Below are 17759 nucleotides of genomic sequence, written 5' to 3'. Positions count from 1 at the left end.
ACAGTAAGTACCGCCCCTACCACACAGGGGAGGGGGGAGGAAAAAGAGAGTGACACACACGTGCAACACGCACACCCCCACCCTCAAACACCATACACAAACAGATGCAGTAACATTACATATCCACCCTGTACCCCTCAGGAATAATGCAAGGACAAAAGGAATTGATTAAAGTGAGTATAATAAGATAAAATACTATAAATACGTGTTTCTAAATAAAAACAGTATGTACATATATACCAATGGAGGGACACTGCCCAGTCCATAATGTCCGTGGACCACAGGGCCATATCACATAGGCCAAGGCCCCCCTTGACTCCTGCCTCAATACGGAGAGAACACTGCTGGAGCATCAGCTTGTAAATACACAGGCACCTCAGGTGGAAGGGGAAGGGGGGGACACCTCAGCCGGAAGATGGTACTATGCCACTGCTCCTGGAGGGGGCTACATGCTCATTACTCTGTCCTGGGGAGTGCAAAGCCACAGTCTCTCTAGTGGGTGGTTTGCCAACTGCTTGGTCCTGGGGAGTGCAAAGCAACAGTCTCTCTAGTGGGAGGTTTGCCCACTGCTTGGTCCTGGAGAGTGCAAGGCCACAGTCTCTCTAGTGGGTGGTTTGCCCACTGCTTGGTCCTGGGGAGTGCAAAGCCACAGTCTCTCTAGTGGGAGGCTTCTTCCACTGGTTCTGGAGGGGGCTTTGTGCACAGTGTGCTTCATCCTGGCAAGGAAGGGCTGAGTGGATGGCTTCTTCCACTGGTTCTGGAGGGGGCTTTGTGCCCAGTGTGCTTCATCCTGGCAAGGAGGGGGTGAGTGGATGGCTTCTTCCACTGGTTCTGGAGGGGGATCTGTGCCCAGTGTGCTTCATCCTGGCAAGGAGAGGGTGAGTGTATGGCTTCTTCCACTGGTTCTGGAAGGAGCTTTGTGCCCAGTTTGCTTCATCCTGGCAAGGAGGGGTTGAGTGGATGGCTTTTTTTACTGGTTCTGGAGGGGGATCTGTGCCCAGTGTGCTTCATCTTGGCAAGTAGGGGGTGAGTGGATGGCTTTTTTCCAATGGTTCTGGAGGGGGATCTGTGCCCAGTGTGCTTCATCCTGGCAAGGAGGGGGTGAGTGGATGGCTCCTACCCCTGGTTCTGGAGGGCGTTTTGTGCCCAGTATGCTTCATCCTGGCAAGGAGGGGGTGAGTGGATGGCTACTTCCGCTGGTTCGGGAGTGAGATCTGTGCAGAGTATAGAAGATCTTGGGGAGTGCAAGGTCACAGTCTCTCACCTGGGCGTCAGACCCATGAGATTTGCAGTGGGCAGGATGCATGACACACCATGGAGGCAGGACTACTGTTCATCCGGCGGCGGCGACGGCTGCACAATGGCGACAGAGCCGGTGCAGGTGGAGGTGCTGTCAGTGGTGGGGGGAGGCTCCAGCCCTTCCGCTGCAGCCTGGGACAGCTGCCCACTGGGGTTGCTGCTGCTGGCAGTGATGCTGGTTGCGGTGCTGGTGGTGGTTCTGGTGGTGGTGCTGTCATTGGTGGGGAGAGGCTCCAGCCCTTCCCCTGCAGCCTTGGATGGCTGCCCACTGGGGCTGCTGCTGCCAGTGATGCTGGTGGTGGTGCTGTCAGTGGTGCGGGGAGGCTCCAGCCCTTCCCCTGCAGCCTCGGACTGCTGCCAACTGGGGCTGCTGCTTCCAGTGATGCTGGTGGTGGTGCTGTCAGTGGTGGGGGAAGCTTCAGCCCTTCCCCTGCAGCCTCGGACGGCTGAAGTGCCATGGTTGGTGTTGTGGGCTCAGATTCTGCTCCAGCACCAGGCATACTATCCTTCCTGCCTGCAGTGGCCTGCCCTTTGTCCTTGCCCTTGGGAGCTGGTGGTCCCTTCTTGCCCTTGGCAGCTGCTTGAGCCTCCTTCCCTTGGCAGCTAGTGGTCCCTTCTTGCCCTTGGCAGCTGCTGGTGCCTCCTTGACCTTGGCAGCTGCTGGTGCCCCCTTTCCCTTGACAGCTGGTGGTCCCTTCTTGCCCTTGGCAGCTGGTGCAGGCACACTGGCAGTGCTGACGGGTGTCTCCTTGGAGCCTCTCACACGTGCAGTAGTTGTCGAACCTACAGTGGACGTGGACTGGGTGGCTGAGGTGCTGGCCTGGGTTCAGGCCACCCTGGCCTGAAGTGAAGGACGGGGGGAAGGGGCAGGGAAGCGGTCAAGGGTGAAGAGGAAAAGCTCCTTAGGGACACTGGGGCGGGAAGAGGGTGAAGGTTTGGGTGTGGAGGAAGAGGGAGTGGTGGTTGGAGGTGTCTGTCTGCTGTGTTTTGGTGCATGGGCTGGATGCTGTTGTGAGGTGGATGACTGTTTGGTGTCTGAGTGCTTGCGTTTGTGTACTTTGGGAGGCGGGGACACAGACACAGTGGGAGAGGACACATGGTACTTGTGCATGGATGTGAGCGTGGTGACTGCCAGTGAGGGGTGTGTACTGATAAGCGTGCTGCTGATGAAGGTAGTAGATGAGGATGTAAAGCATGCAGGTGTGAGTGGAGACGCTACTGGGAGGGAGGTGGATGAGGAGGAGGAGGGGGAAACAGTAGAGGCAGTGGATGTTGGCCTGTCTGCATCTGGATGGTGTTTGTGTGAGTGCCTGTGGGATGATATGTGGTGCTTGTGTTTGCCTGATCCACTCCTGTGTGTTGTCTTGGTTGCATGCTGGTCTGATGGTGTGCTTGGGATAGGTTGGGGTTGAGGGGAATGGGACTGGGTAGAGGGAGTTGGAGGGGAGGCTAGAGACAGGAACAATGGCTGCCATCAGGGAGGAGGCCAGGTCCTGGAATGATCTCTGTTGGGCCGCCACGCCAGAGTGAATGCCCTACAGGAATGCATTTGTTTGTTGCAAATGCCCTGACAGCCCCTGGATGGCATTCACTATGGTTCACTGCCCAACAGAGATGGATTGCAGGAGGTCAATAGACTCCTCACTCAGGGCAGCAGGGCTAACTGGGGCAGGGTCTGAGGTGCCTGGGGCAAAGGAGATGTCCACCCTCCTGGATGAGCGGGCACGGGAAACATGCTGAGGGGCTGCTGGGAGGGAGGTGCCATCGGAGGAGATATCATTGTCAGAACTGTCCCCTCCAGTCTCCGCCGTGGTGCTCCCCTTGCCCTCACCCACTGGTGCCCTCACCGTCAGTGGATTCAGCCTCATGGGCCATGTGGGATGAAGCTCCCTCCATCGCCAGTGCCTCTGCTCCTCCACCAGATGATGCTTATGCACATAAGGACAGGGCGGCAAAACAAAAAGGGGGGGAAGAGACAGAGGATACACTTGGTCAATGTCAGCAACAACACCACCGTTGGTGGACACAACACACAGGGAACAGCCCTATGCACTAGGCAATGCACGACCAGTCACAATGCTAGTCACCAGGCCATGGAGAATAATGCCTAACGCCAATAGCAGCATACCTGAGACCCACAGATCCCTGCTCAGTAGTAGATGCCCACTAGCATGTTTGGGGGTGGAGTGCAACAGACTCTGCCCAACGTGGAACCTAGCCTGCAATGTTTGACCTGGCCTAGGGGCACCCACAGACCCACATCCCCCACCAAAAGAACACCCCACCACGCTCAATTTGCAGAATTGGTAACTGTACCCACCCCCTTGTGGCTACTGTGATGCCCTCAATCTCCCATCCAACTCTGGATAGGCCACCGCCAGTATGAGGAACATCAGGGGGGTCAGGGTTCGACGGGCACTTCTTCCTCGTTAGGAGGCCATCCCCAGCTGGGCCTCCAGCATCTTCGTTGCCCAGCGTCTCAGGTCCTCCCACCGTTAGTAACAGTGGGTGCTCCGCCTGCCGTAGACCCCCAGGGTCAGCACATCCTTGGCGATGGCACGCCATATACCATTTTTCTCATGGAAGCTGACCTGCAGAAAAAAGAACATATAAGAAGGGATCCGTCATACCGTTCGGCCTGTTACACCAATGGCCCACCATATCCCTCCCATCCCCTTACGCACATACATTGACCACCATACATACAGCACTCTGCCTAGGACCACTCAACCACCCCCCCTTACACAAGACCTTCACACACAACACTCCATGCATTCATGCCCCATGCATCGTGCACACAGTGTGCACACCTGTTGGTCTGGAGGCCCATAAAGCAATCAGTACTGGGGTAGGACCCCATCCACCAGTCTCTCCAAATCCGCAGCGGTGAAGGCAGGGGCCCTTTCACCAGAGACTCGAGCCATGGTCGCTTCCAGACACAGGTCACAGCAGCACTTGCAGTGTAGGTCGTCTCCTGTTGAAGGTCAGGTTTCAAGTGAGTGAACAGAGAGAAAATGGGGTCACGTCCACGGCGGTGCGTACCGTCACCGGCGGCGTACATCACCATTGGCTACTGTACCCCATAGGGCCCAATGATAACCATTGAGGAGTTGCACGGCGGTCCTTGACCGTCTCCTGTAATGTAGCACAACGTCTGCGGAATCACCTCATTTCCACCTGTCCCTCCACACAGGACAGGCGTCTGTCACTTCAGGGGGGGACAGGCCATTGCACATAACTGAGTCACAGCAGACATAAGCACATTTAGGGACTACACGTAAACATACTGTTTCTGTCACAACATGCAATGCATTTGACTCTGAGTATATTTATAAAAATGACCAGCTGCTCACCGTTTTGCCCCCTAGAATACAACCACAGAGGATGATTAGGAGATGGAGACTTTCTCCCGTGTACAGGCTCCTAGTGGACTTGGCAACAATGGAGGACTGGCACATTATCCTCACCTACAGACTTGATAGGGCCACATTCCAAGAGCTGTATGCCCATTTGGAGCCAGTCCTGATCTCAGCTATCCGCAGCCCACTGGGATCACCCATCTTGTGCAAGTGCTATCAGTGCTACATTTCTTGGCATCTGGCTCCTTCCAAGTGACAGTGGCCATGTCGGCAGGGATGTCACAGCCACTGTTCCCAATAGTGCTGAGCAGAGTGTTGTCTGCGCTGATTAAACACATGCGCAGCTACATCATTTTCCCCCCAGGTGGAGGGTTTGGCCACAGTGAAAGCTGACTTCTATACAATGGGAAATATCCCCATCATTGGAGCAATTGTCGGTACACATATTGCCTTTGTCTCCCCCAGGAGAAATGAACAGGTGTTCAGAAATTGAAAGAGCTTTTGCTCCATGAATGTGCAGATAGTGTGCCTGGCGGACTAGTATAGCCCCCATGTCAATGCAAAGTATCCAGGGTCGGTGCATGATGCCTTTATCCTGAGGAATAGCAGCATCCCATATGTGATGGTTCAACTCCAGAGGCACCGGGTGTGGCTAATAGGTGAGCCCATGGTTCCCACCCAGTGTATGTTAGTATATGGGTATTTGATTGGCCCTAAGGGTGAGTGTGTGGCTAACAGGTATCCCTCGATATTTGCAGGTAACTTTGGTTACCCCAACCTCTCATGGCTACTGACCACAGTTAGGAATGCCAGGACAAGGGCAGAGTGACGTTACAGTGAGGCACATGGGCGAACAAGAGGAATTATTGAGTGCACCTTTTGCCTCCTGAAGGCCAGGTTCACGTGCCTCCATCTGACAGGTGGATCCCTGTGCTACTCACCAAAGAAGGTCTGCCAGATCATTGTGGCATGTAGCGTGTTGCACAACCTTGCCTTGAGACTCCAGGTGCCTTTTCTGCAGGAGGATGGGGCTGGTGATGGGCGTGTGGCAGCGGTGGAGCCTGTGGACAGTGACGAAGAGGAGGCAGAGGATGAGGATGTTGACAACAGAACAATGATCATTCAACAGTGCTTCCAATGACACACAGGTAAGACACTGTAACTTCACCTTCCATTGCTGTTTTGTGTAGTGAATTTTCTCAGGCAGGCTGCTTTCCCACTACTATGGCCACTTACGGTACCCTTTGACATGTCTATTCACAGATACTTGTGCCCTACTCTGGCGTCTGGTTTATTGACTGCAGCACATTAAAGGTCATACCTATGTATACATAACTGTACAGTCTAATTGCAATGTCTACAGATTGTTAAAACAAATACATCCTTAAATCATTTGACGTACTCTATACTTTTCAAAGGGTGTATATTTAGGTGCTGAAAAGTAAATGGGCATGTGTAATGGGCTGGGGTGATGGTGGAGGAAAGTCCAGGATAGAGTACAGTCTATTGTATCACAGGTGCATTGTCCAATGGGGCATAGGAAAGGGAGCAATGTAGGTTCAAGGTGGACAGGGTAACAGAGTGGGACACAAGGGTGACATCAGGAGAGTCTTATTTCCTGGCCGGGGTCTTGGCAATGTTCTCTGGCTTCTGTCTGAATCGCAGGGCCCGTTTCTGTGGTGGTTCTCCTTCTGCAGGGGGTGGGGTGCTGGTGGCCTGTTGTTCCTGTGGGGGGCATCCTGTCCACTAGCGTTGGCAGAGGTGGAGGGCTGTTCATCGGTGTGGTAAGTGTCAGGGGCCCATTGGGGTGCTACTGCCTCCCTAATGGTGTTGGCCATGTCAGCCAGCACCCCTGCAATGGTGACCAGGGTGGTGTTTATGTCCTTCACGTCCTCCCTGATCCCCAGGTAGTGTCCCTCCTACAGCCGCTGGGTCTCCTGCAACTTGTCCAGTATCTGGCCCATCATCTCCTGGGAATGGTGGTATGCTTTACCGCCACGGTCAGAATGGCCCTGGAAGCACCGCCAGCCTGTTGGCGGTGCTTCCGTGGTCCCCGGCCCTGGCGGTCATGGACCGCCAGGGTCGGAATGACCCCCAAAGTGCTGAATGCAAATATTGCAATTGAGGGAATGCAGATATGGTTCTAAATAGATTGCAAAAAAAAGGGGGGAGAGCGGCACCCCTGTCTAGTACCCTGATAAATCCTAAATGTGGCTGAGAAAAGCCCAGCATAGGCCAATTGTGCATATGGACTTTCATAGAAAGCCTGCACCCAATTAAGAAAGAAACCAGAGAAGCTAAAAACAGTCATCGTGGTCCACAAGCTCCCCTACACTACTCAATCGAATGCCTTTTCTGTATTCAAAAGTATAATCCCCATATTGAAAGCAGCTTTCTCAGCAGGATCAGTAGCTACTATTGCTGTATTTACATGTGCTGTGGTGTCATGTCCTGGAATAAACCCATGCTGGTAATATGACACCAGGCCAGACATGAGGGGCAAGTCGTGCAGCCAAAATTTTAGCAACTATTTTGGCATGTGTATTAATAAGTGATGTGCGGCAAAATGACCCAAGTATTTCTGCTGGCTTGACCTTCTTCAAGAAGACAATTATCTGGGTAGTATTCCAAAATGGAGAAACCTTACCACTAGCCCCAATATACTGAATAACCTGAACAAAGAGAGGTTATAGAATTTTCATAAAGATCTTATAAAATTCTAAAGGAATAGTGTTAGCCCCAGTCGCTTTTCCAGAAGGTAAGTCTGTTGTAGCCTGATTGATCTCATGAATGGTGATACCCTCCTGTAGAGAGGAGAGAGACAGACCACTAACAGGGCAACAATTAACGTTAAGCGAGAGCACTCAATCCCGGGCTCATCAAATGTCCCATTTAAGCCATACAAACTCTGGTAAAAGACAGAAAACTGTTCCAAAATGACCTCCGGGCTAGTATGTACCATGCCATCACTCCCTTTCACTGAGTGGATACAAGACTTGTCTGTTTGTCTGAGATTTGATGTGCCAATACTCACCCCACCTGCTTGGAATACTCATATTAGAGGAAGCAATATCTACAAAACCTAGCAGCTACCTTCTCCTTTAATTCCCTACCTAGCCTAGCTCGGGTCTTAGTTAAGTAGAGGTACAGTCTTTGCTGTTCCATGCCCCCTATTAGAACTTCTTGAGCATGTGCTAGTTCTAGCTGTGTCACTAGCTGACGAAGTAGCGGTAAGTTAATAAATTTGTCTCTATTCTCCTGACATATAAATTTTTGCGTGATCCCCCGCACAAAAACTTTCATTGAGTGCCGGACCACAAAAGGGGAAGCTGCACCCAAATTAGTTTGGACAAAACCCCTCAGCTCTCTAGTAATAAACAAAATGAAGCAGGAATCTGTAAGTAGACAATGCAGTAAAGAGAACTGGCATCTCTGACTCGTTCCCGGTGGGAGCTTGCAGAAAACCAGTAAAGGATTATGATATGAAGCAACCCTAGGGCATACGTCCATGGAAACATACTGAAGCAAACCATCACACACAAAGACCACATCAATTCAAGAGTAGTGTTTATGTGGAGCTGAATAATGTGTATATCCTGGAGTCAGTGGATAGAGGGACCCCCGAGCATCCCTAAATTGGTGAAGTTGTGCCATTTCATTTATATCAGCCATGGTTTTACCCATTCGAAAAGAAGCCGTAGGATAACAAGCTCGCTTGAACACTCAAGTAACTCCAGAGTTAATCCATTTATAACCTCAGGGTCATCAGTTTTGGGGCCATATATTGTACAAAATATATATTTTACTCCATAAAGCAAGAGCTGTGCAGTAATCCAGCGGCCCCTAGTGTCTGCAGCTGTGTTTTGTACTTTATAATCCAACACTTTATCTAACAACATGGCAATACCCTTAATAGAAACAGCCTGAGAAGTGCAGGCAATTAGATTGTATCCAAGCTGGCGTAGTAGCAATCTATCCTTATAGGCTAGGTGTGTTTCCATCAGAAAGAGAAAACAAGACCTCTACATTTGGATCTCTTTTTGTACTAGCTTACAGTTAGTAAGTGAATTCAGCCCACAGACGTATCAACACATAAACCTCACTAAACTAATTCTGAGCCTCCCCTATCCATCTAATATCTGAGAGAAGTGTCTTGCTGAGCCAATAGTTGAAAGGAAGGCATTTCCCAAATACATTATTGCACCAGTTGATTGTTTGAATGCTTGACAAATTTCTTCTCAAGAAAAAAACCCACCACCCCTAAACATCTACCAAACCCACCCTACCTGCCCAACGCTAACTAAGAGAATCACCCTCAATCCATGGCTGTCAATGGAAATGACAGCCAAGAGGACCTATCCCCTCAGCGCTTCTCCTCCACCCATCACGCCAGATCACCCAAGCCGGACCACCCATGCCGGGATCAATAAGAAGCAAGCAATCCCCTCCAAAGACCTAAAAAAAGAGAACCCCCCAGAAAAGAAGTGGCCTAGGCCAAACTACAAAAACACTAAGGGCATATTTATGAGAAGTGGCACTGCAACTAGTGCAACACCACTTTTTTGTGCCCCTTAGTGTCCCCTAACGCCATCATGTGTGCATCATATTTAACATACGGTGTACCATGGCGGTAGTTAGGGAACTAGCCGCAGAATTTTTGATGTTTGTTTGCTGTTTTGCAGGATTAGCGTAAAACATTATGACACTAATCCTTCAAAGCATCCAGGGGCCCATTAAAACCAATTGGAACCTCCTTTGAACTCCTGCTCTGAGCAGGCATTTAAGATCCAGGAAAAAATGACACAAAGAAATCTGTTTGATTTCTTTGAGCTGTTTTTACCCCCCAACTGGGGAATGCCCCCTTTGCATAGATTATGCCTGGCATAGTCATAATGTAGCGCAAAGGGCTACAAAGTGAAGCAATGCATGCACTGCGCTACTTTGTAAATTTAGTACGATTTTGGCCTTGTTGGGCTACATTAGAATTACAAAAATGATGCTAATGTGGCACAAGGACGCGCTAGGGGCTCCTAAATATACCCCTACCTATCGCAGACATAGATTATCCCACATCTAGAGGCTGAACTAAAATCTAATAGATCAATGAGCCCCGTTCCATGGTTGGAGAATTATCAGTTTAGCTAATTTGCAGCACTACATTCCCTTCACCCCTTCCACGCAGATAAGATCCGGGCAGCGTCCTGCTTTGTAAGACAGAAGTGCTTCTGGCCATTCTTGACAACTTTAAGACACAATGACTCTTGTAATACAGCCTGGGCACCTGCAGCTTTCAATTGATCTATAAACTGCCATAGCTTCCAGCACCTGTCTGTGGTGGCTTTGCAGAGGTCCCAACGGGGAGCTTTTTGAATTGAGACAACTGTAACAGGGAATGCAGGGCTGACATTAAAGTAAATGGCCTGTCTCAGCAAGGAGTTTCCAATAAAAATCAGCACAGGGTGGGACGACCTGGGGTGGTGGAAGTACCCGTGGTGTCCCGTCTGGCACTGCGATTGAAAGTGAGTCTGTATGCCCTCTGAATCTGCAAATCTCAATCCCAATCGGACAACCTGGGGAAAGCCTTCCCAAGTAGCAGCACCATATATTGAGGGGGTCATCACCCTCTTTCCCCTCTGGTCTGCCAAAAATCCACAGATTATTCCTTCTCTGTTGATTTTCTAGATCCTCAACTTGAAGTTGCAGAGAACCCAAATTATGCTGGTGGGCATCAAGTCTCTTCCCTGCTGCCACTCCTGCATCCTCCAAATCTGACATGTGCTTTTAGAACATAGTCATTTCAGTAGCAAGTGTAGCCACCTTACTGGTAATCTCCACCAGGGAAAGCTGGAAGATTGAATTTTCTGCTCTGACCTGGGCATCATGTTGACGAGCCTCCTCCTGCTGAGCCTGTAGCATCTGCATTATTGGCAAAGAGTCAGAGAGGGCTGCTAAAGAGGCCTCAGAACCAGGAGAAGGTTTGAGAATGGAGTTGTTGCCATGAGAGTGAGCATCAGAATTCAGAGAAACGGGGATCTTTGTGGTACTAGAAATGCTGGAGGTATAGGAGAAAGGCCTACCCGACCGTCATTGATCGACTTTGGTAGTAGTTTTATTAGGGGCTGAGAGGTCAGAAGACAGTCAAGAAATCAGTGCTTTCACCTCCGCCTTGAAAGCTACCCAGTTCCATAGGGGCCTGCCCATTGATTAATTACTTGGAGGCTGGCTTCTCTGCTGAACAGAAGACCACCTTATGTTCTTCACACTTAAAGATTTTTCCTGGAGCTCTTAAACAGTCCACGTCTGACTTTAGGTGGCTGTTTTGAACCAACAGTGTTATGGCTTAGACCAAACAATGTCACCGCAGCTATAGATGCTTCTGAGCTTCCTTTGCTATCTAAATTAGAGCAATTTGTAGGCCGGAGAGCAAGCTGAGCTACAACTGAATCATCAGCATTGGAAAAGCAGTGGGAGCTGGATAAACAAGTAGTATGGGCTGTGCCTGTTTGATTATTGCCATAGAAGTAGTAATAGAACCATTAGTCTTCTCCCCCTCCATGACATAGACCTCCTCACAGGCTCCCCTGTTTCTGCTTTTACTTCACTTTCAGCTTGAGACAATGTACCAGACCTGCAGCACTCTGCAGCAGCATTGAAAGCATTAGAAACAATATTAGCAGTCTCAGTCCCAGTCTCAATCTTAAATCTTTCAAAATAGGCTAGCAGCAACAAGGTATTGACAACTCTATTCTACCAGGTCCTCCATTAGGCACTTTTCCCTCTGCAACAATGTTACCCCTTACCACCTTACCTGGTTAGGGTGATTGAGAGAGCTGAAGCAGCTGCCATTAGCCTGTCTGCGAGTAGGGGCTGACTTGAATCGTCAAGAGACTTAATTGCATGTACCTAGATAATAGAGGAGGTGGTGCTGGACCGTAATAATTCAATGATCAAGCTCCCAATGGGAGACTCCTCTGACTCAACTAAAAGCTGTTGACGGTCAAGACAATCCGGGAGTCTTCTGTGCATCCTTCCTGCCGTCAGAAACAATTTTACTCTGATTGCGGGCAGCATAATCATCTGGCTCTCATTTGCGCAAGAGAGTGCCATTGACCAGCTGATTAATAACAGTCAGCTGCATGTAGAATCCTAGAGTGCCCTCAACCGTATCTAAACATGGGAACTACCTGTCCATGTGCAACCCTATTTAGAACCTGCCACATACACCTATGGTGGCCGGGCAGCCACCTGCCACAGATCTGGCCAAGAGTCCCTGGAATTGCTACCTGAAAAATCATTCAGCACAAAGGAGATCAGAATGCTTGAGATTTGCCCAACAGGGAGCAGCAGCCGCAGCGCTGGAGCAGGAACAGTGGTGGGGGAGCTCTCTATGGCGAGCTCAGCCCACCATCTTCCCTAGCTCCTGGGTTGATTAAGAAAATTCAAAGAAAACATTTCTGCAGCAACCTTTCTAGAAAAGACATGAAGGAGCCAATTAAGAAGAGAACATTTTTAAAAGATAAAGCAAACAATTCCAGCAGGCTTAGAGGCTGATTATACAATATAAACATAAATAAATAAAAGTTTGCTTTGAATGCTGACCTGCAGGTTGTTGATAGAAAAAAGAGATGAACAACCAGTACCTGAAATACAGCGATATGAGAATTCTTCTTAAAACACAGATGAAACAAGCATTGGCATAGCTAATAGAGCCCACCTCTAAAACGTCAAGCTATTTGCCTGGTCAATCATTTATTTCGAATTTCAGATCTTTCCACTCCCATGGAGCAACTAAAGCAAACTAAAAACAGCCCCCTAAAGCATGCAGTGGAAAAATATGCACTTTTTGGGGAAAATTGTTTTTCATCATCTTATGAAATAACTACTTTTTCAAAAATACAATTTGTATTAAAATCCTGTCTGATGGCAATAGAAGTATTTTGCATGAGTATTTATAACCTTTTTCTGCATGCCTTTCTAGATAAAAAATTGTCGTATTCACAAAACAGTTAAGATGTTGCTATTTGTTTTTTATTTAATGAAGTTGCAAATATTGCAATATTTTTCATCTACAAATGTAAAAATACAGTAACACACAGTGAGCTGTTGTTCAGGATGTACAGATACCACAGAGGATGATTAAGGAACAGATATGCATTGTTTGACATAATTCATGAGCAAGTGTTTAACCATTCGGCTGCTAAGCCTTTACACCCCACCCCTTCCAACCCTCACCCCCTTTTTTAGTTGTAGAGTAGTTTGCTCTTTAATCTTATTAACGTTTGTCTACAAAGGTTATAAATGCCAAATGTACAGGCTTTTTTTCCAATATACTGGGAGTATAAATGTTTTGCATTCCCCTGGTGAGAACTGAGTAAACCATCAAAATGTAGCAAATTAGGGGAATTTTATAGAAAAATGGTAAAGAAGATCTGTGCAATGAAGGACGATTTTGGATCAAAAAATGGCATTAACTACAGGTTTTCTGTGGAAGGCTCACCATCTTCCCAACTTTCAAGAACGCACACAGTTTTATCAAAAAACAGTATTATCACAGTTTTTGCAAGTTTCTAAAAGGTGCTCCATGTATTTGCAGTTTGTGGTGGAAGAAGACTTGAAACCCATGGAAGAACAAGACAAAAGTTTGTATTCAGCAAGCAGTCATTTGTGCAGATCCCTTAAGGTTTCCCTAAACAACTAATAGTTGAATTCTAAAAATATTGAAAACAGGTGTGGAAGAAATAATCCATTGTTTAAATCTGTATTTTTGTGTCACAATGACCAATGGTCAAAAGCATTATACCATTACATCCAAATGACCCTGCTATGGGGTTTTACAGGGTTTGTATGTTCTCTATAAATGTAATACCCTGAGCCAAAAACAAGTTGCAGCTTATAATGATTTTTCATTATGTACTGACCATAGGGCAATTCATATGGAAAAATATAATGAATGAAATATGAGCATGAATGAAGGGCAGGGTGTATTTCTGAGATGTAGAAAATGCACTGAGTTTAAAATGCAGAGAAATCCAATTGGTAATAACAAATGTGTTATGATTCTGGTGTTTCCAGCAGTTGTCTCCCCCAGAAAAAAAGGTATCCCGCTTGTGTGGCTGGTGCCTTGCAGTCAGAACACGTGCTCCTCCAAAAACTGACTGGGTACATCACATCTTACCCAGCAAATTCAATTCTTTTTATGAAGTGGGGAGCTGTGGAATTTGTGCCCTGGCCCAGTTCCACTCAGGGAAACTAAGCAAACTCAGATATTTTGGAAAACTAGACACCAAGAGGAGTCCAAGATGGTTTGACCCGTGTGGATCCCACAAAGTTTTCCTTGAAAAACACAAACTTTGGCTAGAACATAAATTTTCCTCACATTTTCTGTGCAACAAATTTCTGCAAGCAGCAGGGAGCCACAGAAGTCCTACGCCCAATCATTTTCATGCTACTCCTGATAAAAGTCATATCCCAGTCGAGTGGCTGGGCCCAGCACCCGAGCTGCAAATTGGTACAAAACTGAATGTGGAGACAACAAAGAAATCTGAGAGAAAAACTAATTGATTGGAAAATGTGGGTAAGTTGGAAACTGTGGATTTGTCCGTAATTTCTATACCAAGCTTTTCCACACATATCCCTATAAAAATGGTGCCCCACTTGTGTGGTTGGGCCTCACACCAATGATGCAAAACACACCAAAATGGGAAGCAGAAACATCCCATTTCACTAATCAGTTGTGTTGGGACTGGCCCTCTCTGCAGGGTCACCCCCAAACCTTTTACCTTCTCCCTTCGTGTTTTCTGAGTTTTGGTTTTTGTTGGCACTAGAGCTATGTGCACTGTTTCAATGATTACCAGTGGTAAAGTTCTTGTGTTTGCTTCTTAAAACGTAGCAAAAGTGGCCTACACTTGGTTGGTCTAGTAAATGGAAGTACATATGCCCCAGGCCTGTAAATTAAATGCTATTAGTGGGCATACAGCACTCATTGTGCCACCAACTGAAGTAACCTTTTAATACATGTCTCCTGTCTGCCACTGCAGGTGGCAGTGCAGTTTAAACTACCTTTTCTACTTGGCAGATTAAGCATTTTTCCAGGCCTAAAACTTCCTTTTTAGTACTTATGAATTGACCTTAGATAGGCCCCTAAAAGGCCGTAGGGCAGTGTGCATGGTAGTTAAAAATAGGACATGTAGGGTTAAGGTTTGCATGTCCTGGTAGTGAAAAACTCCTACATTTGTTTTTCACTGCTGTTAGGCCTACCTCTCTAATGGGATAACATTGGGTTACCTTATTATGTTTAATAAGTATAACTTTTAATTTGAAACAACTCGAAATGTCATGATTCACCTCAAAAGGATTTTAATTTAAAATTCTCTTTAATGGTAACATTGAAATCTAAGTCACAATTCTGAAAACATCACTTTTAATAAGTTGACATTTTCTTGTCCTAAACTTTTGGCACCTGCAGCCTATTTCCTGGGTCACGTGATTGTGTGTAGTTGGCAGTTGGCCTTTGTTTATTCACCTATCACAGAAAAGTAACCCTGAACCTATTAAATTGTCACACTACTGATCACTCATCACAATGTGATTCCCTTCCTCAAAAGAAAATGATTATTTCTTTTTTAGTGAATCTCACCCACTCTAATTGTGGCATGCGTCATCATCAAGTCCACCTTAGCTCCTTGGATTTTAGGGGCTAAGGTGGACCCGACGATTAAGCATGCCACTATTAGAGTGGGTGAGGGTCACTAACAAGAAATCATTATTTTCTTTTGCGAAAGAGAATCACATTGTGATAAGTGGTCAATAGTGTGACCATTGAGTAGGTTCAGAGTTACTTTCTTGTGATAGGATATTGAATTGGGAGGGTGTATCTGTGTTGCCCTCCCCATACCAAAAAGATCCATCCTGCCCTACGGAGCAGGAGAACCGTCTAAGTTCTGGCGGTTGCTCCGTGCACTTTTTACAAAGATTTTCGGGCATATTTATACCTGTTTTTCCCCGAATTTGCGTAATGTTTTTAATGCAAATTCGATGCAAAACTAACTCCACATTTACACTTTGGCGCTAGACCTGTCTAGCGCCAACTTTATGGAGTTAAAGTCATTTTTTGGACAGGGAAACCTATTTTGCGTCAATGAGATGCAAAGTAGGGGTTCACGTGCAAAAAATGACTTTAAGGCCCTTGCGGCTTATTTATCCTCCCGTGCAAAAATCACGCACAGTGGAAGGAGGGGTCAAAAAATGGTGCAAAGCTTACTTTGCAGCATTTTTTAACGCTTGGGTCAGGGCAGGCTTTAGGGGGCCTGTGGGCCTATTTTCATGGTGGAACACCATAGAATAAGCCCACAGGTGCCCTCCTCAGCCCCCAGGGATACCCCCACCCACACCAGAGGGATGGCGGAAGATCAGGGATCCCATCCCAGGTAAGTAGAGGTAAGTCTTTTTTTTTTAAAGTGCCATTAGGGGTCCTGAAATGGGACCCTCTACATGGCACTGGGTGCAATGGCCATGCTCAGGGGACCCTGGTCCCGTGTGCTAGCCATTGGGGTGGTGGGCATGACTCTTGTCTTTTCTAAGACAGGAGTCAAGTGGTATGGATGGTTTTGCATCAGAAAATGACTCTAGGAAGGATAGAGTCATTTTTTTGTTTTTTTACTCTAACCTGCCTAATGTAATTTTTTTGTGCAAAACCCCCTTCTTCCATACCAACAACCCCACCCAACTAAGGTCATTTTTTTTTACGTTAGCCTACCCTTTGCACCGGCCTGCACCAGTCCATAAATATGGTGCCCGGCTGGTGCACAGAAATGGTGCAAGCCGGGGCCAAACTTTTTGGTGCAAAACTGCGTTAGTGCAGTTTTGCACCAAAAAGTATAAATCAGGGTCTTTGTTTATTCACCCAAGACAATGACACAAAAAGGGACCAGGTGATAACACAAAAGTTGCTTATGCTTGTTTAGTTGGTAAACCTGCTGGATGACATAAAAATGTAATTGACATTCCATAAAAAATGTTGAAAATGTATTGACATCTAAAAAGAAATATTCTGGAGATGCCAAAGGTATTGAGGATTGTGACATGACTTCTACAGCAGTATTACTTACTACAACTGGCACTAAAAACTATTAGAATGTTGAATATTGGGAGGGTCAGTATCAGGAGGCTGAAAAGACGCTAGCTGGAGTGAAGGCCTTTGTTTAATATCTATTAGAGGTTCAAGACTCTTGATTACTATTCAATTGAACATTATCTATAGTCTGAGCTAATGATGAAGTGATTGCTTAGGATTGTATCCATAGTTAGAGTGTGGTTATCTTCCTACAATACTATAAATATGTGTGTTAATTTCACTATGGTAATAGTTTTAGGATCCAGGATATTCTGGCCAACTGTCTTTGGGATCAGAGTCCTGGTTGTTTGGCAGGATGATAAGCATGGGCTAATTGGTATGTCAAGTAAAGGAGCACCAAACTTCTGTTTGGTGCTCTTTACCCTACTGAAATGCTAAATGTAATGGACTACCCATTTATCAATTCAGTAAAGTTGCTCAGAATCGTTAATTGGATTTAGAAATTGATATTGAATTCAAATTTGGAAGGGGGCATTGTGAGCATTCATTCCAAACTGGCATTCACTACTGTATGTAGCAATAGTTTGCAATGGTACGCTCGTTTGCAAACCAACCATTGATAATTAGTTCCCAAGTTGGGGTGGGAACCCATTCACAAAAGGAAAGGAGTACAAGAGTTTGTATTTGTCGAAAAAAATTCTTGGGGAGTACGCTGTGGTCCATGATACGCAATAAATTCTCAGAGAAACCTTTACAAGAGGAAAATGTTTTTTTTTTTTAAAAACAACACTGTTTCCTTAAATACCACTAATTATTTCAAATAATTATAACTCAAACCTTAAGGTAACTATAATTAGCAGCCTTGGTATGCACAGTTTTCAATAATTTGATTGCTAATGGTTCACTGATATTTTTAATGAAGTTATAAAATGTGTCATGCTTGCTGTAATATCTGGGAAAATTAGCAGGGCATGGTGAGGGTGTGATTTGTAGTTACCTTTGGGCATGAGTTAGAGTTACTTGAAATA

Source organism: Pleurodeles waltl, chromosome 6 (assembly GCF_031143425.1).
Source record: "Pleurodeles waltl isolate 20211129_DDA chromosome 6, aPleWal1.hap1.20221129, whole genome shotgun sequence".
Lineage (NCBI taxonomy): Eukaryota > Metazoa > Chordata > Amphibia > Caudata > Salamandridae > Pleurodeles > Pleurodeles waltl.
Note: the sequence above shows the minus strand (reverse complement) of the source record.